A 22534-nucleotide genomic window follows, 5' to 3' on the forward strand; every position below is an offset into this window, starting at 1 on the left:
GTGAGTCGGCCACACTCTACGCAGGGGCGGAAACGAAATCTGCAAACAAACGTTAGATTGGAACCCAGTAGGACATCGCAGCAGAGGCAGACCCAGAGGCTCATGGCGGCGCAGCCTGAATAACGAAATCAAGCAAGTGGACAGAAATTTGACCTGGCCACAGGTCAAGGCGATGGCTGGTAATCGCCCAGGATGGAAATCTCCAATTCGGCCCTCTGCACCATTGTGGGTGGCCAGGACTGAAAGTAAGTGAGTAGTATTCTTCTGTACCTCATGCTAGAATTTGTCTAGGTTTCCTGGAATTATTCCAGACATTCCCCAGAACTTTTTTCAGAAATTATTTTTCGGATTTTTGCCGGAATTTCATTTTAAATCCCAACAATTATTTTTTCACAGATTTCCTCCAATCATTCTTCTACAAATTCTCTATGGATTTCCAGATTACAGTAGAGATCCCTTTATCATGAAGCCCTATATAATTTCCTCCTGTGATTCCTCGAATAATTTCACCAGGAAGTTATCCAGAGGTTTCTCTAGATACCACCGTCTTCGCCTCAAACTTCACCAAGGGTTTCTCCAGTGATTCCTCAAGAGGTTGAATTCTTCCTAAAAGATTGCTCCTAAGATTTTTCCAGGGGTTCCTCCAAGGAATTCTTTCAAGAATTTTACTTACTGTCCTGATAAGGGTGCTTTCTGTCACTGGCGTAACCGCTCTCAGTATGAAGTGTGAAGTGGAAACGCGGAAAAGGATGTTGAAAATTAAAGCTTCGTGTTACGTAAATACGTGTTAGATCATTCCCATTCGTTGACAGCTAAAGCCAGGATTATGTCTACAACTGTCTTCTCCTCTCCTCTTCTTGGCGTAACGTCCTCACTGGGACAAAGCCGGCTTCTCAGCTTAGTGTTCAATGAGCACTTCCACAGTTTTTAACTGAGAGCTTCCTCTGCCAATGACCATTTTGCATGTGTATATCGTGTGGCAGGCACGAAGATACTCTATGCCCAAGGAAGTCAAGGAAATTTCCTTTACGAAAAGATCCTGGACCGACCGGGAATCGAACCCGTCACCCTCAGCATGGTCATGCTGAATACCCGTGCGTTTACCGCCTCGGCTATATGGGCTACTGTCTTCTGTAGACCACAATTACTATGAGTTGCGAGAAGGCTGTGTTCCAGTATGGATGTCATGACAAGAAGAAGACGTAAAAGATCTAATAGTTCTGTTTCACTTACTGTCTCAGTTTGGGCGTTATGACTAAAAAATATCACAAATTCTAAATCAAACTCTCCATTGACCCCCTTTAAACCAACGGTCATCAAGAAGCCATTGTTTAGATAGTCTCAATTGTCCGTAGATACAAAATCAACTTTCCGTCAAGCAACATGATTCGACTCCCCATAAAAGGCCGCTAGCAACAGCAATTTCCAGAGAACTGGATCACCCACGCAAAGTGTTTCAGCAACACCGCTGTTTAGACAAAGAACAGCGTCTAAAATCCCAAAACAAACGCCAATCGATTCTTTAACTTTCATAAGAAAACACCCGGCCACCTGAACCACGATGATAACCTACGCGCTTCCCACCCTGCCACACGACCGCGGATAGAACGCTATTTTACGTAAGAGACACCGAGACGACATTTCTATCAGGCATCGCGATAGCGGGAGAGCGGGAACGTCGTCGTCGGAGGCTGAACAACCGCCCCATATTTGGAGCGATCGTCACCATAAATGGATGCGCGTTACCACCACCGACCGACGACCGGTACCACAAAACGGTAGCAGTCACCAGCGGTGCGTGTTCTGGACAGTTGTGAGCGATCGACAACTGGACAGGTTCAGGTCCGACGACGATCGGGGGCGCGCGATCGTGATTCGTTGGGCCTGGGCTGCGTAATAAAATTGCATTGATAAGTAAATTGCGTCTGGCTGTGCTGCGTGCTTGTGGTTTGGGGTACGAGGATACGGTTGTCCACACACAGTGCGATAAGTCGTGGTAATTGGAACTGATTACCGCGGCTATCGGGGTGCGATCTTGTTGATGGTTGGTAAGGGTCAAGTGGTGAGGGGTAAGAGCTGGAAGCACGCCCACTTTCGGATTGGGCAAAGCTCGATAGTGGTGGGTCAGAGTGAGAAGGATGTGGAAGAGAGACAACCGTAGGGTCCGTTGAAGCTTTCGCATACATTGACAGCAAACGAGCCGAAGCCTTACTACCACTGAGAGCTTTCACGATCGGACCCGAACGTTTGGGTTTGCTTGTGTGCGATCGAGCTTATCTGCGTGCGCCCGAAGTCGCGAGCTCGAGGCAGAAGTCAGTTTGCCTGCTGAATCGCAGCGGAACTGATGTTGCTGGAGCAAATCTCTCCGAGTTGTCCGTGGCGACGATGACGCGACAACGACGACCAGCTGTTTGCATTCAAGGCCCGGCGGCGGGTGATACTATCGCGATGCAACTGCAAGACCTGCGTGACTTGTCGGCTGATCCGTGGTACCAATCGATCAGTTACGACCAGCGCCTGGTCAAGGGGTTTTCAGATTCGGGAAATTCTGGGCGCAACTTGGGAAAACCGTTGGAAAATGTACCAGATGGTGTCCGCGTGATTATGCCGAATTGTCGAATCTAGTTCGCGCGAGATCGTGAGTATGACCGAAAGCGACAACAACGATGAGGCAGTCAGTGGCTGCGGACCCGGAGGCAGCGGTCAGAGCGAGAGACACACAGAGAGTGAGGGTCACCAAGGGTCGCGCAGCGGGACAGGGGAAGAGTCGTCGTCATACGTCATGCGGAGAAACGCGACTTGCTTGTTGTGTTGTTATTTTTTGCCTTTGCCGTTGGTTCGTCTTCTGGCGTCCTGTCCTCTCCGCGATCGCTCCCGTTGATCATCACCCAGCGGACAGGCGATCGGCTAGATACTGTTTTGTTTCGCCGTTTTGACAATTTGATGATGAATTACAATCGTCTTTTGTGGTCCCGGGCTGGCTGCTGTTGCCGTCTTTCCGTTCGCGTGGATAATGTAGGTCATTCAGACGGCGGCGATCTTATCGTTTCTCGGGAATATCCCTGGGTAGTGTGATATCCTCAGTTTGCATATTCTTAATGATCACTACAATAGATCCAAAACACTACTTAATACACTCCAAAACATCCGGCCACTATACCCACGTTCGTCTTCGTTTCGGATCGCTACTCAACTGCCCCGTAGCTCACGTACACCAATATCAGGATGCCACATCCTCCCTTTGCAGAAAATGTTTGAAACGTATGAACTGTCATGCCGAAAACCACGTACGAACTTTTAATAGCAGATTTTCTACAGCATTTTATGTAAACACACCAGATACCTTCCGTCTCCCCAATACTTAGCATTAGCATTAAGCAAGTCGCACAAATTCGTAGATGGCACAGCCCTGGATCGCTGTCATGAGGGTTTCATCCTTCCTGTCCGTTACCAAAGATTTGGGACTATTATCTTACTCTTAGACAAGATTGACATAATCCTCCAACGGTCGAGTGCTGCCCTGGCCACATCCTTGCGACAGCTGAGTAATGGGAAAGGAAGATTCGTTGGACAACCTTCCTTCTCCTCAATCCAGAGAAGAAAAAAAACATGATATGCATGACAACAACTAAATGCTCACCACATTCATAAAATAAAAGTGCAGCCAATATTATCAAAAGATGTTTTTTTACAACAATAACAAAAAAATGTATGGTTAAGAATGAGTAATTTCTAACTAATATCAAAGCTGCGCAAATTAGTTAAAAAGACCCGTTATACCAGCGATTTTTTTCCGCAGTCAGGTTCGCCGACTGTGAAAAGATATCCCGGTATCCAGTTCACACCCTATCAGGAAAACATTTAAAACATCTGATAGATAGCAAACCAATTAGTTGCAGCTTGTCTCTAAAGAAAACGAGTCAGCCAGCTCGGACTTTTATCGAGTAGTCAGACGAAAAACAGCAACAACAAAAAAGGATAAATAACAAAGCCAAATAAAGCAAGCAAACCCCATCATTTTATTAACCATTTTTATAATTGGCTTTTTAAGCGATGTTGAATTAATTCCATATTCTGAATCTGCATGCCAAACTGATCCGAAATCCAAATTTTCATTAATTTTGGAGCCCGGGAACCTATTTAAAAATCAATTTAAAGTTTGTATGGGAGCGATTTGTCGGATCACCCCTCGTCGGATTTTGTACTGGGCGGAGCTGTCAAGCAGTTGCCCAGCTGTCAAAAGGTGATTTGAATAAATCTTTTTGAAATTGATTTTAGGTATCAAAACAAAGTTCTAAAAATCCGAAAAAAATCATAGAGACTTAGAAAAAGGTGCTCTTTCGTTTAAAAATATAAAATCATTGAATTTTTCTTAATTTAAAAACCCAATTGTGCTAATCGGCGCCGCATGAAAACTTGGTCACTTACCCTACGTTTTTCTTCACACACCAAGAAGCAAGAATGTATACACACAGTGGTTAACCTCGCGGTATGTTTTGTTGATTTCTATTCACGCACACACACATATACCTAGGTTACCACTAAAATGAACTCTGTTTTCCAACTTGTCCAACTAGCGTTCCGTGCTCGGACTCGACCGGCAGCTGGGCAGGCTGAGTAATCTCTTCTTTGCTATTTATTATGCTCGCTGCTCACGCGCGGCTGACACATTCGTCTGTCTCATCATTTGACCATATGAATCATATTAATTTTAACTTACCCCCTTCTTTTCAACACACTTTGAAGAAAATGTAGGTTTCTATGGCAGCGGCGATTATCCAAAACTCAGCTGTGGCTGCTGCGGCGAACGGGAATAATCAAAACAAAACCTCAAGGCGACGCCCTCAGAAGCACAGCATTGCACAGCGCACACATACACATGTGGATAAAAGAGAATGCTTTGGTGTGAAATCTCTAGGTGTGACGTGTGAGTTACCCACTAGCGCGGCTCAGAAGGTAACTCGCGAACAGTGTTCCTAGAAAAACAGTTAAATCTCTTGGTATTTTATTTAATGAGCACAAATAAATATAGGAAAAATCTCTGGAAAAATCATTTTTTAACGGCTAGTCAAATAACAGGACGCAGGCAGAAACCGGTTTCAATCAACTGATTTCAATTAATCACTACCAGACAAAAGTGCATCATCTTTTTAAAAGGTTATTTAGAAAATTGAATTAAATAAATTGAAATAATGAGAAATGCATAACAAACCTTTACTTCGCTTAAAAATCACAAGACACTCAATGCAGTAATGATATTTAATTTTAATATATATAAAATGTTTTGAAACTCACATTTCTCAATTGCACATTCGCAAAAATCACACCCGTTCTAGAAGCGTTTTGAATCTTGGTCCGTATAGAAAATTCGAATGATGACTACTACTGCTTAGAAAACATAACGTAATGCGCGTTAATCTCTGAGCTATCTGCGAGGCTATCTGGTTCTAATGCTTTATTCATTAAACAAAATAACTTACTCTCAAGTTCAAAACGACCCAGTACGCTGCTAGAACACGCCTTACTGAACTGTTCATACAGTTTGGAGATTCTACTCAAGTCATATCTTGCACGAGATGTTATACGTCTTTTACTATTGCCCTGTATAACGTTTTAGTCACATATATATCGCTGCTGGTCTTGGGATTAACCTGGCTCAACATTTCGGATGCTTTATAACGTGCTGCCATTCTACTTAAGTGTTGTTTTCTAAATTATTGCATTGGCCATGAGCTAAACTCGGCGCAATGCATATGTTGGTCTTGGGCTTGACCCGACGCAACATTTCAGATGCTTGGCAATGAGCTGATACTCTACTCAAGCGTTAACTTTTCTATTTCTACTGTATTGGCCATGAGCTCTACTCGACGCAATACATTTGTTGGCCATGGGCTAAACCCGACGCAACATTGAGAATACTTGGCAATGAGCTAAAACTCTGCGCAAGATTTTTTTTTGTAGAATAAGATTATGAATAATACTGGCAACCATGTCGCATGAACCGCATACTTCTCTGCAAAGGTCGAGCTTCTCGGCACTCACTTTCACCGCACCAACACCCCTTCAGAGGGAAAAAAAATCACTTGAACTTTTCAAATATAAGTTTTTACCATAGTTTTGCAGCACAAACTATTGCCAATATCATGGCAGGATCGCCAATGTGATATCCTCAGTTTGCATATTCTTAATGATCACTACAATAGATCCAAAACACTACTTAATACACTCCAAAACATCCGGCCACTATACCCACGTTCGTCTTCGTTTCGGATCGCTACTCAACTGCCCCGTAGCTCACGTACACCAATATCAGGATGCCACAGGTAGGTTAGTGTTTTCGGACCATTCAGTCCTATTCATTGATTCGCGTGTATTGTTCGATAATTAGCTTTTGTCTACGGCTTTTGTCAAACCGGGCTTAAGCTCAATACGCATGGGAATCGATCGGAATGCTCCCAGCATGTTTTGCGCGCAGATCTATTAGCGCAGGGTGACGATCTTTTTTTTCTCCTTTCAAAAGCACTTGACGGCTACGGGCAGGCATTAAACAGCCGAACTGCGTGTTGCACAATTTGACTAAATGACACGCCGTTTTCTAATATCTTTTCATCGCGGAGCGCGCGTAGACTCACCAGCTTATTAACACCCCGCCGAGGTGGGAATGATTTACACTCAACGCGCAAACGGGGTCTTTTTTCGGATGGATGGATCGATTGACAGGCTCATTGACACGCGTGCGTTTGGCTGATTGACAACCAGATAAGACAGGATTGTTTACACTCTCACTGTTTTGTACCGGCTGTGTGGGTTATTGACTATAGGCATCTCGGGGCTTCCGAGGAGCACCTTGCCCGTGTGGATCATTGTTCCTAGCTTCGGACACTGGAAATTAGACATGGGAAAATTACCCGAAGCGTTGGGCAGGCTGGACTCGAACAATGGCACCGACACATAGTTTTTGTGGCGGCGGTGAGAAATTCCAAGCCTTTTGTTCAGGACAAATATTTGCATGTAATCTCGCCCTGATTGGAACTGTCACATTTGAATACGGTTCCCATCGGGTTTGAACGGGGGTACCCGTTGGCAGTAATCTCGTTATACAAATCGAAACCTTTCGACTACCAGTAACGTTGAGTCATTGAATGAAATTTGGATTTAACTCACAGATCTTCCACTGCATCAATAGAAATAAACGGATTAACGCACAAATCGAACGCATTTGAAGCTTTTGTTCCAGTGACAAAGACTTCAATTAATCATAGCCATTAACATGCACTTTATTTGCATGCACTTTATTGAAAATATGCCATTCGTTGGGATGTTATACCAAATTTGGCCCTTTTTTGCAAATATAGAATTACCTGAAATTTAATATCAGTTGATACTTAGTTCGCTAATTATCTGGTGAACCTTGATTCTTAAACCTTGACTGTTTGTATGAATGCGTGAGATACCAAATGTTCAGATGATACAGATACCAGCTGCACCTAACTGACCCTGAGTTGCAGGCAGTAGAGGCCTAGCGTGATTCCTCTGCAACGGCGTTAAGCATGAGTCCATGCTGGACGATCCAATGTGAGCAATATTGTTAAAGTCATATGTATTTAGATCAACTAAGGCTTCGGTAGTATCTTTAGCTTCTCCATTTATCAAGTAGGGTTCTGTGAGGCTATATGCAGTATAATAGACTTAACTTTTAATAAATGATATATTTAACCCTACTTGTGCATTAGGGTCATTTTTTACCCAAATCATGCACTACGTTAGCGAGCTGTTTCCAACGTGTTGCATTAGGAAGGTTAAAGTTCTCCAAATCATCTTGATGTTCAGGTCACATGAACTACCACAACAACAGAAGGTCCTGGGTTCAATCCTCGGCCCGTCTCTTTTCTCCTACTTTGTATCTTTCTATGTACTTTCTCCCTCCTATCTGCATATACAACTCATGAACATTCATACACTACACGCCATAAATATGGAATGGCATATTACGACATTCATACTGAATTGCCTAATGTGGGCCATCCATAAACCACGTGGTCATTTTGAGGGGGGGGGGGGGGGGGGGTTGTCGGGAAAAAACCACGATCCATACAAATTATTTTGTTTTGAGTGAACGAAAGACCACGCGGGGAGAGTGGGGGGAGGGGGGTTGGAATCTCCCAAAAAAATACCTCGTGGTTTATGGATAGCCCCTGTGATTTTTCCAGGTCTTTGAGCCACAAATCACTTATAACCCCCCCTCCCCCCATTCTCTTTGAAAAAGGAACTCGTATCCACAATCTAATTGATTCTAGGTTTACTTCATTATACCTCCTTTATTTAGGTGATGCAAAACTTTTGTGAGTTGGAATACTGAGTATTGCAACGATTCCGTATTATTGGTGGGTAATGTAGGTTCGTTCACAGCTATCGCTAGAACCAGAAACAGGTTGAAAAGGTCGTTTCCCTTCCTTCCAACTTTCACAGCACAGAGGTGTCAATCTATCAGATGACGTCTAGAGTTATGCAATCAAACGAACTGTGTCGCATATCTTCATAATTATAAAACACATAATCTAGCACCCTATAACGCCTGACATCCACGCAACAATGTGTGAACCCTCTGCCAACCATATCCCACCAACACTCCGAGGTCCACATGTGGCTCTGTGGTAGTGCGGCTAGTGTCACCAAGCACTTAGGCGCATCGTGCTGAGGAGCGCGGGTTCGATTCCCGCCGAAGCTGTCAGGAAAAGTTTTCGGCTGTGCCACTGGGCGATGTATGTTAGTCCATTGTCTAGTGTCGTACTTCCTTCGTTAAAAAAATGTGCAGACGCAGAGGTATATTCGGTCTGCTGTGGATACAAACGATTGCAATCATCACTTCCTTCCCCTTCCCCATATTGACCACCCAGACAACCAGTAATCGTATAAGATGTTGAATAAGATGTTAAAGTGGAGGCCATATGCGTGCATGCCTCCATTTAGGCGCATGTAAAGTGTACGCATATCACCTCCACTTTATCATCTTAATCATCATCTTATACGATCACTGGTTGACTGGGCAGCAACCTGACGTGGCAGGCGCCATTGTCGCCTAAAACTTGTAAATCACCAACACTCACACATTGAAAATGCCTGCTAGTCCCTGGCAGATATCTCATTGGTTCATTGTGTGAGTACAGCTGGTCTGGCGATACTGGAGTAGCATCTCCGGTCGGCCAATCAAGCTGAAGCTCTGCTCAAGCTCATGTCCAAACAGGTTCTACAAAGAAAAATGGATCATTTGATGGAACATTTTGATATCTATAAGATATTATATCTCCTCTAATATCATCTGAATTTTATGGTCATCTGAATAGGTACAACAGGCACTCACATTTACTTCAGCAATATCCAACCATATTTATCGCTAGAGTCCATACAAGGCATATTCGATATTTTTTAGTAGTTTAGATATTCTAGCTTCTCAGCAACATGTTAGAGATTACGTCATACGATCATAAGATTCAGAGTTGTCCATGACTAACGAGACAATCTTTACTGGTTCTACATACAAAGTTAGATGAATACTTTTTGATCAATGTTGATGTATGTAAGATATTCTACGTCCATTAGTTTTATCCTAAATTTCGGTCCAATGATCTTCATGGTCAAATAAAGCACTGAAATTCCGTTTTGCAATATTACGTAACCACTCTTGTTGAGTGAGTATATACGCGGCACTACATTTATTTAATTATTGTAATTTAGTTGTTCTGTGTTCTATGAATTCTTTCAGAAGTTTTTCCAGCAATTTCTCAAGCGGTTTCTTTAGATATTCCTCCAGGAATTCATCCATTAGAACCAGGGTTGTTAACGTTAATCAACGATTAACGCCGTTTCGTTAATTCGTTAACGTTAATTGTAACGATAAACGATTCTTCCGTTGATTTTTTGGAAGCGTTGATCAACGTTAACGTTAACGCGGAGCGTTGATTTATCGTTAACGACTCCGTTTATTTTACGTTAATTGTAGTACATATTTAATTGATACTAGACTGTACATTTAAGTGAATCTACTTGGGTCCAACCAAATATTTCGGTAAATTTGTCGGAAAGTTGTGCAAAATCGAATAATTCAGATTACTTCCGAAGCATAAACTCACGCTTCCTGAGTAAGTCGGCAATAGTAATTTATGCAACAAGGTGCAGAATTACGACGAGTGTAGGAAAAATCGAGTTCTGCACCGAGTTGCGTACAACGTTTTTTGCAATTTCATAAATAACCCTTGAGGATAGTTTTAAACAAAACTTTTTCATCAATCTGCACATTGATGTTCAAGAAGATCTGATCATAACAGATTATATTGTGCAGTTGTCACAATTTTTCAAAACTGTGTCCAGAAAGCATCAAGAAGTTGACCAAAACTGAAAACAGTGCTGTAATGGTTCATTACGCAACGCAAATCAGTGCTGTAATGAACCATTACAGCACTGTCAATTTGGTGTGGGAAAGTAGGCATTTTCCTGTCAGATTTGCGTGAGGTAAAACAGCCTATTACGATGAGAAATTGCAAAAAGCATTTTGCAGGTTCTTGACGTGGACGATATAGATTCAATTATGACACTGTTGGCCAAATGCCGGCCCACAAGTTCCTAAAAAAATTCTTGCTAGTGAGTAATCGAAAAAAAATCTTGTTAAACACAAATAATAATCTACCCAAAAATTAAAAAAAAAAACACAAGTGTCACACAGATCACAAAGCATATCACATTAATTAACGCCAAAAATTAACGGCATTCGTTGACGTGATTTTAACGCATTCCGTTGACGTTAACGTTAACTGGCTAGAAAATTAACGCAACGCCGTTGACGTTGATTCGGACGAAAATTAACGTTAACGGCGTTAATCGTTGATTAACGTTAACAACCCTGATTAGAACCCACATGAAAACTAACCATAGAGTGTTTAGTGGAAACCATTCCTGCACCATACAGTGTACCAGCTACAATAAAATGTATTGTTATGAAATTGCTCATTAAAAGCTTTGCACATTGTACCTACTGTACATTTACATCAGATCTTTAAGTAACAATACATTATGCTGTTCTTCTGACGTTTGAATAATTCAGTTAATAATTTTAAAAATAAATTAAAATTTAATGAAATGTATCAATAAGTGGCAAACCAGGAACCCTAAGGACTGCCGCTCCAAGAAATAAGGCGAGAAAGGTATGTAGAGTGTGATTACCGTAAATCAATGAATGAGGTTCAACATGAACCCTTTTTGTATTTGCATTTAGGGGAGTTTTCTTCCCTTCCCTCTTTTGAACTTACCTTTGACCACAACTGAATCAAATGCGATTGACGCAATTTATCTTTGACATAGAGCCATCTTTAGTATATGGACTGAACCAAGCAGTTGACACTGAAACGACTTTTAGTATAGGTTTGTCTACGGGTTCGTTTATTAAGCCTGGAACACATAGCTTATATTTGAATCGAACTTGACAGCTTTCTGTTGAGTTAACCTCTGAGTGAACTACCACATAATTAGACATTCAAATTTGTTATGTATTCCAAGCTTTAGTTAAACGGATACATCAAATATTGCAATAATGGTTAAGCACGCCGTAATGTTACCTATGCACCCCATCACCCACTACATACAACTACATTAATGGTCTAATAACACTTAGCGTGCTCGGCATAGTTCCATCATGCCGCTTAAAGTGTTGCCACAAATAATGCTTAGTTTGCTAAACCCAGTTATCTGGTGGGGTGGGCATGGGAGCCCAAGCTTCAACTATCAATGCAATTAGACACTACCCAGACTTGGACGTGGGCAAAAGCATCCAAACCGACCTATCAATGAGAGCTCTATTTTCAGGCTCGTTATGCTAGAAAGCCTGAGATGCCATTAACAGGAGCAAAATGACAAGATTACGTTATATTGTATGGTTTATGTAACGTAAAATAATACAATATTATTAAAGAGAACTATTCACAAACCCTTCAATTTAATGTATAGCCAGTACTAAAATTATAGTTCAAAACCTATGTACAACAATGTACAATGTACGGTATATTTGAACCCATGTATCAGTTTTCAGAACAATTTTTTTACAATAAAATGTATGGTTTTGCAAAAAAAAAATTTTGTATTGTTACAATTCTTAACCTATACAATTCATTGTAAAAATCTTATTTACAAATCACTGTATGGTTGATCGTATTACATCATATTGTTTATGTATTTTTATGTTGACAATGGTGTCTATTGAAAAAACATGATTTTAAATAGTACTGTCATAATGTAGTTTTTGGTTTTTCTATTGTATTTTTTTTTTCATTTTTTTGCCTAGTAATTCTTTCAGACATTTTCCCAGGAGCTCCTGAAATTCATTCGAAAATTTCCTCAGGAATTTCCCCAGAATGCCTTCAAGTATTCCGCAGGAAATTTTCCAGGAATTTTGTCAGGATTTTCATTACCTACTGTCAGTCCAGAGCACCCCTGGTGGTGCAGAGGGCCTACTTGAAAGATCTCCATCCTAGGCGATCGCGCGCCATCGCCTTGACCTGTGGCCAGGTGAAATTTCTGTCGGCTTCCTCTATTTTCTTTTAGAGGCTGCGTCGCCATGAGGCTCTGCTGTGATGTCCTGCTGAATTCACATCTAACGCCTTCTTGCAGATTTCGTGCCCACCCCTGCATAGAGTCTGACTGACCCACTTCCACTTTGCTCCCGAGTTTCTGTTGCTATCGGCTTTTGATGATATCGACGAAGGAACTCCACGTTGGAGATCCAATTGGAAGGCCACCGTGTACAAAATGTATAGGGTAAGTGTACCAATCATAGCTATAGTATAAATTGTTCGTCATTGTTGATTTTCACCCTTTAACGATGTAAATCAACAAGAAAAAATTTGTGAACAATAGATCACGTTCACAAAAGATTGTCAGACTCATTAAGACTCCACATTTTCCTCAAATCATTGTAGAAATAAATCATTTTCCTTAAAATTTCGGCTTCCTTGCACCCTTTTTCGCCATAGTGTACCTGTTATGGCTAACCCCATAAGGAATGCATGCAAATAGTGTGAAAAGGAACCAAAGCTAAAAAATGTAACCATAACTGGTACAGGGTTCCTATCATTGGCACACGTTGTCATCAATACTAAAAGTAGTTTTGGCTCCGTTTCTATATTTTTCCTGTAAAGTATGGAAACTTAGCTATCTTTTAACTAATTGATGTCATTCGTTGGTCTTCTCGTTATTTTTGTATAAATAGCTTTCCTTAGGTAGTGCCATAATTGGTACACGCACCCTACCACACGCATGTATTGATGAAGGCCTGCATCCGTTGAGTGTTCTCCACTGATACATACCAAATTTCAAAGTCGTAGGGATTTCACGTTCGAGTTGAAAATTCGGATTTCATCGACTAATCTGATTTTTTTCCCATACATTTCTTAAACTCGCAAAGGCAGCCCTCGCCTTCTTCATCGTACACCTATGTCGATCTTGGTGCCACCATCATCGGCCGTCATTTGGCTACCAAGATATTGGAAGCTTTCAACATTCTCCACTACTTGCCCAGCTATTATGAAGCTGGAAGGGTTGACCGTGTTTACATTCAACGATTTGATCTTGTTGACGTTGGTGGTAAGACCTGCCGCCGAGGAGCGACTGGCAAGATCATCGAGGTTGCTCTGTTTATCAGAGCGCCGTTGAGCTAAGAGACCAACGTCATCAGCATGGAGCAGGCTCATAGAGTAAGGTGGGGCAAAAGTTCGACCTTAGTTGAAAATTCATTTTTTTTTTAAGAAATCGAAGCAGATAAATATAAATAAATACCGTGTGGTGATTCTACCATCCATGAGCTAAAATTTTGCTGAACAAAGTTATGCCAAATGTCTTTTCAATTTTAAGTTACAAAACTTTTTGTATGTGTGTGTCTAATTCGAACTCTTGCCCCACCACTGGGGCAAAAGTTCGAATCTAGTGTTTGTGGAAATTCGCTAACCGTAGCACACTATTTTGACACTTTGGTAATAGGAATACCTGAAACCACTTGATATTTGATGTTGGAACTGGAATACACTTTGAAGTTCGATCTGGATTTTACCCAAATCAGGGTTAAATTTACTTCACCAAAAATCAGTGGTTTTCCGCCAAATCCAGATAAAACAACATTTTCTTTTTAACTTTGATCGCTATTTTCACTATTTTCATCATTTTCAGAGATAGTATGGACATTTTGCAGAATTTTAGGTTTTTACCTGAAGCTGCCACATGACTCGAACTCTTGCCCCACAATTCGAACTTTTGCCCCACTATGTGTAAAATATGATTTTCAAATATTTTTTGCAAATAGGTATACATGCTAAAGCATCTTCAAAATATACCTAGTTACGCCCCAAAATAAAATATCGAATTCGATTTCATTACAATTCCATTCCATGCGTTGGAAGGACCATCGAAAATTACAATTTTTTGATCAAAAACCAACATTTTGTCATAACTTTTCGAAATATTGATCAATTTTCATAATTTTTGGAGTGTAGGACTCTTTTTCAGTAAGGCTTCGAACAACCTTGACACCCGAAAGAAATAATTTGAATTGAGCTCAAAAACTTCAAAAGAAACTCTTGCCCCACTCGAACTTTTGCCCCACTTTACTCTATAGGTGCTCCATGATAATAAGCTGCCACTGCAACCCACGAGTTGGGTCACGATCAATCGAATCTACCAGGATCTCGTCGTGATATAATACTTCCTTGCCTCACTCCAGCATCGACCCGGATGTGATCGAACAAGACATCGTTGTGCAGTACTCTACTCGATATTGTCCTGTACTGTGCGATGATTTTCTTTGGGACACCCTCGTGCCTGAGGGCTTCCCACATGTTTTCGTGATTGAGAGGATCGAAAGCTTTTTCGTAGTCAACGAACATCATGTAGAGATACTCTTGGAATTCATTGATTTGCTTCAAGATGATACGGGCCGTGATAATATGGTCCCCACGTGCTGCCGTCGGAGAGTTGCGTCAATCGTCTCCTGTATCCGGTTAAGGATCACTATGCAGAGGACTTTGAGTACGACGTACAGCAACGTGATGTCCCGCCAATTATCGCACTCAGTCAGGTCATCCTTTTTGGGCACCTTTTCTAAGACGCCTTGCATCCAGCCGACCGGAAATGGCGAGTTTTTCCATATGTTGCAGAATAACTGATGGAGCAGTTCTGCAGATACTACGGGGTCAGCTTTAAACATCGCGTCTAATATGTGATCGACCCCCGGGGCCCTTTTCGATTTTATGCTACGGATGACTGTTTCTATCTCCTGCACTGATGGAGCTTCGGTGTTGACACGGGTAATGCGTCGAACCCTTGGCGAATCATGCTGAAGTGTTGATGGCGTGGCCGACACTTGAAAAAGGTTTCCAAGGTGGTCGAACCAGCGTTTCAACTTCTCAGCCGAGCTTTCACGGGCATCGTAGCATTGATCTTGGTTCCACTAAGGCGACGTGAGACATCATAGAGGAGAAGAATGTCGCCGATATTTGTGGCTTTCTCGCCTTCGTCGGCTTGGGGAGCTCGCTCACGCTCTTAAAATTTTGTCCCGCCTACAAGAACGCTTAACTTCCTTCTCGAGAGCCAAATTGCGCTGGCGGGCTACGGCTTTGGCTCCTCGTGTTTTTGCACGTTCTATCGCGGGTTTGGCGTTTCTTCGCTCTCATATATTCCTCTAGGTGTTATCTGTGATCCACTGCTTTCTCTGGGTGCGAGGCTCACCCAAATTATTCTTGCCGGTTTTTCTTGCTTGCAATTAGAGTTTTTTTTGGTGATATAATTATCAACCATGTGCTACCAAGGAGGTTGAGAAACACATGCAGGCGTATGATTGTTGCTGCCTACGCTACCCAGGTTAGGGATTATTCATATATAATGGTCATCGTGTAGGGGTGAGGGGCCTAAAAAACTGATTCCATGTATTGAGTATAATATCGTGAGAGGGGGGGGGCCCAGTAAACCATATATCGTATAGAAACGTCCATGTAGTATCGCATTTGAATCCAATCAAAATCATGATCGCAAACAATGTTAAATCTTGTAGAAAGAATTGCAAAACAAATTGCATATCAATCATGGTTGCGATTTGTTTACGATGGCCTATGTTGTAACCAGCAAGTCGTAATTTTCGCAAGTCAAAATCGCCAATAAACTCATATGTTATAATTATAACCAGGAAAGTTTCATTTGGGATCACAATGACTTAGAAATTCTCCCAAGCTTCGAAGATGATCGATATCATAAATAAGCCTCGATTGATAGTTTTATTTTATGAAGAATGTAGTAATTAACACAGGAAACACGACGAGATGCTTATTTTGTTCTATTCCCAATTCGATGGAAGTACATTTCAGGTAGAAATATGCAAAACTTCAGATTAAATCCGACGGCAACCGTGACGCTCCAAATACAACCATCTCACCGCCGCGCCGCCGCTGCGCGTTGTTCGTTTCTTGACCCATTCACATCACTTAACGCACGGAATTTGGCACCATGGCGACGATAAGGACACACCACGGAAGACGTTTCCGATAGCCGATATTTGGAATTGGGTGCAGATCTGTATTTATTATCACTCACCTCGATCTGTTCGATGAAAATATTTATTTCCCACGAATTGTTCCTGCAGCAGGTTCCGCAGTTGCAATCCGCAGCGCGACATTGTTGAGTATTCGGGCTCTCAATGGTAGTTTTATCTGCTGCCGATAGTCCTCACAATCTTGCTCACAATGCACTTTGTATTGTAGATGAAGGCAGGAATCCTTGTTAAAGCCATGTCATAATAATAATTCACGAGAAGCTATTTTTTCGACAATTATTGACGGCGACGACGACGACGACGACGGAAGGCACATCACCTGCACACGACGCGAGTTGTAAACAAACTATGCTGTAAATAGCGTAATCTAAACTCGCTGAAAGTTGCATGAAGTGGCAGATCATAATCCAGTAAATTGTATATCAGGACATCAAAGTATTGATTGAAATCACTATGACTTAGAAAAAATCACCATCCCCTGACAACGCTATTGTTACGGATTAAGAAGCTTGAGCTCATGACGGCCTAATTTCACGCTTCCTTCAAGGCAGAATATTTGGTACAGTGGTATGGTATCAAACTGAGGATCACGAGGTGCCGTGTTCGAGACTGCATGTCAACTTTTTTTCTGTTCATAATACTTTAGAACATCGTACTACCAATCATTGGAACTCGCTTTATTTTTATTTGATAGACAGATTAGGATATCGTATTACTAATCATATGGAATCGAAAAAAGTCGTCGCAAGTATCTATATGGCCTCCACTTTGGTACGCATATAGCTGTTTTGTGCAGTTTATACGAGCTAAAAGGTTCTTATATGACAGTGCATAACAAAAATTATACAGACCAAAATGTTAACTGGGGGGGTGTAGGTTGTCTGAAAACCCGAAAAATAATAGACGTAATTTTTGAATGTCAACATTACGTAGCATCTTACGCCATGGCAGATGGTAGAGTTAAGGGAATTTCCAATGCAAAAGGTTTCTGGACCGACCGAGAATCGAATCCGTCCTCCTCAGCATAATATTTCTGAATACCCGTGTGTTTACCGTATCGGCTACATAAGATCACGTTTGAATATTATTCGTTTATGTCGATCCTACAGAGCCTAAATATGTATCTTCATGACCTATATCAAACACAACCAGTTTTGCTACACTCCACAAATCGAACTCACACATGAGCGACATGATTTCGTAAAGTTCATCTTCCCGCGTGTGACCTCACCGCGTTCCAGTGACCAACCGTTTGACCCAACACCCACCGCCGCGCGTTCCACTTCGCCAGGCGGTACTAATTGAGAACCGATGTTCAAATTAGTGGCAAATTAAGTGTCTCTCTTCTTCGGCGAAGAAGACCGCCACCGCTATATGCTCACTAAGAGTACCCCTCGACTCGAAGTGATGCTCATTTCGGCTAATAACTTTCGTTGAGCAACAGAGAAAATGCCCGGTTACCGATACCGATTTCGTGCCATCACAGCAGCCGCCCGCATCGATGGGGTGACGACATCGCCGCTGGTCTTTGTGCGACGAGGCTGCTGAGGCAGCACGGCGGCAGTGGACAGTAATGTCTCGAGTTCAAAGTCACAACATTTCCCCATTCTTAGCGGGTCTCGCTGGGCTCTGAATTACACACCGGCGTTGTTGCCTAAAGGGTGATACGGTCAAAATTTGGTCACACAATTTGTTTCATAACTTGAGACTGCGTACACCAAAACAGCTGATTTTTGGACCAGTATTGGTACATTATATGTAGCTTATACCATAAAATTTTCATCAAAATCGGTTAAGTATTTGCGGAGATATTGTGAATCCTGAAAACTGCAATTTTAAAATTTTGTACAAAGAGGATTAAAAAATAAGAACACGTTTTTACTCTTTTTTTGATAGAGCCAGAAATACTGAACCAATTTCAATAAAAAATTTTCTGTGCGTAAAGTATACATATCAAAATGTCGTGTAAAAATTTCATTCAATTTGATCCAGCCGTTACAAAGCTATATTTATTTGGGTGGTAAAATTTTGTCAAGTCAAGTCAAATTTTGGTCACACAATTTTTTTCATAACTTTAGATTGCGTACACCAAAACAGCTGATTTTTGGATCAGTAATGGTACATTATATGTAGCTTGTACCATAAAATTTTCATCAAAATCGGTCTAGTATTTGCGGAGATATTGTTGAACCTTGAGATCCACAATTTTAAAATTTTGTGCAAAGAGGATTCACACATTTTTACTGTTTTATTTATAGAGCCAGAGATACTTAACCGATTTCAATGAAAATTTTTCTGTATGTAAAGTATGCATATCAAAATGTTGTGTAAAAATTTCATTCAATTTGATCCAGCCGTTACAAAGTTATATTTGCTTAAGTGGCACCCGATCAGTTTTTTTCATATTCAAACTGCTACAACTTTGAAAGTATTCATACAAAATGGCTCAAAATTTTACTAAGAAAGTATTTTCATAGTAGTACTATACTGTAAAATTTTGATAAAAATCGGAGCAGTATTGGTAGTTCTATAATCAAAATTGTGCTTTATTGACCTTAAATTTCCGAAAATTTACTATGGAGCGCCTTTGTACAAAATTTTAAAAAGGTAGGTCGATGGTTTTATCTATATATCAACCAATACTTAATCGATTTTGATGAAAATTTTATGGTATAAGCTACATATAATGTAGCATTACTGGTCCAAAAATTAGCTGTTTTGGTGTACGCGGTCTAAAGTTATGAAAAAAATTGTGTGACCAAATTTTGACCGTATCACCCTTTATGCTGAAAGTCAAGGGTCTCCTCCACTCTCTTTCTATGCAAAAAAAAAGTCGTCGCATTCAAGCCGCTAAGGCACCGATTACAAACAGCTCCTCGTAGTGCGCGTGGTTTGTCGTGAGGTAAAAGCTACAAACAGCAGCCCGTTTGTACACCCAAACTTTTCTGCCGAGCAAGAGTCATGCAAATCGTGTATTAGACCTCAAGAACAGCCATGCAAAACTGTAGCAATTCCTCGATTGGGTGTCGTCCCAAAGCTGCGGTGTCGGCGACGGCGGCAATGAATTAAGCGAAATGTAGATAAATTAAGCGATCGGGAGGGTTTCAACACCGCACCGCCGCGCCGCCGAGGATCGTTGAGGTCCCGGGCCCGGGCGACGTTACCCTTTGGCAAAAAATCGAACCACTAAAACATCGATTTACATACACTTAATTTATATCAGACACACATTATCTCCTCGTTTTTGCTTCTATGCCTGCCTTGGCTGGGCCGTTGCGGTCGTGTCGTGGTTCTTGCTTCTTCATGCCGCGTAGATTCCGGCTCACAAAACGGGTGCAGGCGGAAACAAACAGCTGCTTGTTCGTGACTCTGCTGAACGGATTTAAAGGGGCCCCAGCGCGTTCTGCTGCCTGCTTCTGGGGCGGCATGAGTTGTTTACATTGCGCTGATTTTTTTATAAGAAAAAAAATCGCAAAAGACCGTAGTGAAAGCTTTTAAAGACACTTCTTACTTAGAGAATTTTCTTACTTAGAACAATATGCAATTATGATAATCCTGATGACCAAGTACATATTTAATTAGAGTCAATACATGAAAAACTATATATTTGAAATGTAATGCTTGTTTAGTTTTGCTAAATTGTATTTGAGTTTAAGTTCAGTCGCGTAGGACTAATTTATTGTCTTCTTATGATCAGTTTGAATCAAGCTTAGACAGTAGCGGTTGCCTGAATGCAGGAGCAGGAACGAATAATTTTCACACTAGCGAATAACTGACACTGTACAGTCCTTTGGTCAAGTACTTTGGAAATTTATTCAGTAATGACATTGGGAATTCCTTCGCAATTTTCTTTTTCAGCATTTTTTCAGGTTTTTTTTCGGAAATTTCTTCGAAAAATTCCTAATTAGTTCCATTAGGAATTGCTACGGCAACATTTTTGAGCAATGTTTCAACAATTCTTTTAAAAGTCATTCAGCAAGACCAAATTCCCTCTACAATTCGCATGAGAAATCTAAAGATTTTTTTTTGTTTATTTTTTAGCACTCAACACGTACAAATTTCGATTTTCTCTCACGTCACGCCTCGGAAAATGTTGGTCAAAATTCAACACTTTGATTGGGAACACAAATAAATTATTCAAGAAATTTTAAAATGCTAAGGTGAAAATAGAGTTGCCCAGAAAATTTCTTAACAAATCCGATGAGTTTAACGCTTTTGTCTAATTGTTTTGGTTTTTTTTCATCAAATATATTTATTACTAGCTTTTCCGGCAAACTTTGTCTTGCCAAGCTGCGGTGGTTTGACAACTGCTGAGGTCATCGCAGCAACGCACTCTAGATTGATTTAATTTTGATCACTCTGAATCTGTTCCCTGCTCATCAAAAATCAGTATTTTCACAATTTTCTTACTTTTTAAGGTGATTTTTGTAACTTTTTCTACATATAAACACAGCCACCATGAATACGAATCAAACCGTGCAATAATCATGCTGATCGGTTCATCCGTTCTTGAGTTTTGTTGCCTCAAAGGAATTTCAAACTCATAACGAGTCAACGAGCACTGTGACAAAAGAAGAAAATGAGATTTGTTCCGGCCTAATTTTTTCATTAATTTCTTAGGAACTCTTTTTGAAAATTTCTTTGCGAATTACTCACTTCTTAAAATTTCTTACATCTCAGACTTTGTTTTTTTTAATTCCTTCCGCAGTTTCTTTTGGAATGTCTTTGGTATATTCCTGTAAACTTCTTCAGATGTTCCTCTGAGAATTGATTCGGTAATTACATTAGGTATTTAATCGGAAATTTCTTTTAAATTTTTTCAGGCAATTGTTTTGGGATTTTTTTAAATTTGCTTCGGAAATTTATTGAAGCAACTTATTTAGAAATTTCAGCAGCAGCTCATGGGAAATTTAATTTGGCAAATGAACGCCGATTTTCATACAAAATGGCCAAGTTTGGAAATAAATTCCTTAGGTTCTCGATTTTTTGAAAATTCATTCGGTTACTCCACTATCACTTTTGAATTCCTTCGGTATTTACTTTTGATTTTTTTTCCAAAAGCTTCTTCGCTTATTTTTTTTTCAATGATTCGACTCATTTCCTGGAAATGGTTTCAAAATTACTGAAGGATTTTTTTCAACAATTTCATGTGGAAGTTTCTAGCACAGCTCCTCTGAAAAGTATCTTGCAATTTTTTGATTATTTTTTTGAATCATCTCCGACAATTCCTTTGGAAAAAATTTCAGTTTTTTTAAAAATGTCCTTCATGATAGAAGTTTCATTAGCAATATTTTTTAATTAAATTTTAACCTTCCGTAACTCGCGCGGTTGACTACCTGCGTCAGCACCACGCCAATGCTGAGTACAAAAGGCGAGATTTTTTCAACGTGTTGTACAAAATACAACAGCGTGATCGCTCGAGGGTTAAAGGAATCACTGAAGCATTTTCCAAAGGGAATACCTGATGAAATAAAGTGCCAAATAAATTCCAAAAATAAATTTCCCATTTTTTTTTAATTCATATACAAAGAAGAAATACAGAAGAAATATCAATAAAATACCCAAGGACACTAACCATGCCTTATGATTAAATGAAGTATGCTTTAACCTCAAGAAATAGTGTAAAATGGCATTTGCCTCCAGGATTATTGAATGATAGGCACAAGTTTTATAGCGCATTCGATACGTAATTTTTTGTTTGATTTTCAATCTTTCGTTGTCGTAGCAATATCATACAAGTAAGGAACTTTTGAATAGATGTATCAAGCATTCCAAAAAACAAGGAAATTATCGAGAAAATTAGTAAATATAGTTGCGAAATGATACACAGAAAAATTTTCGAACTCATTTAAGAAGAATTACTGAAGAAATTCACGAAAACAATGCTGAATTCCTAATTAAATTTCAAAGGAATTCCGAAAGAAAAAAAAATCCAAAGTTAAGGAAATTGTTAAA

This window comes from Aedes albopictus, chromosome 3 (assembly GCF_035046485.1).
Source record: "Aedes albopictus strain Foshan chromosome 3, AalbF5, whole genome shotgun sequence".
In the NCBI taxonomy this organism is placed as follows: domain Eukaryota; kingdom Metazoa; phylum Arthropoda; class Insecta; order Diptera; family Culicidae; genus Aedes; species Aedes albopictus.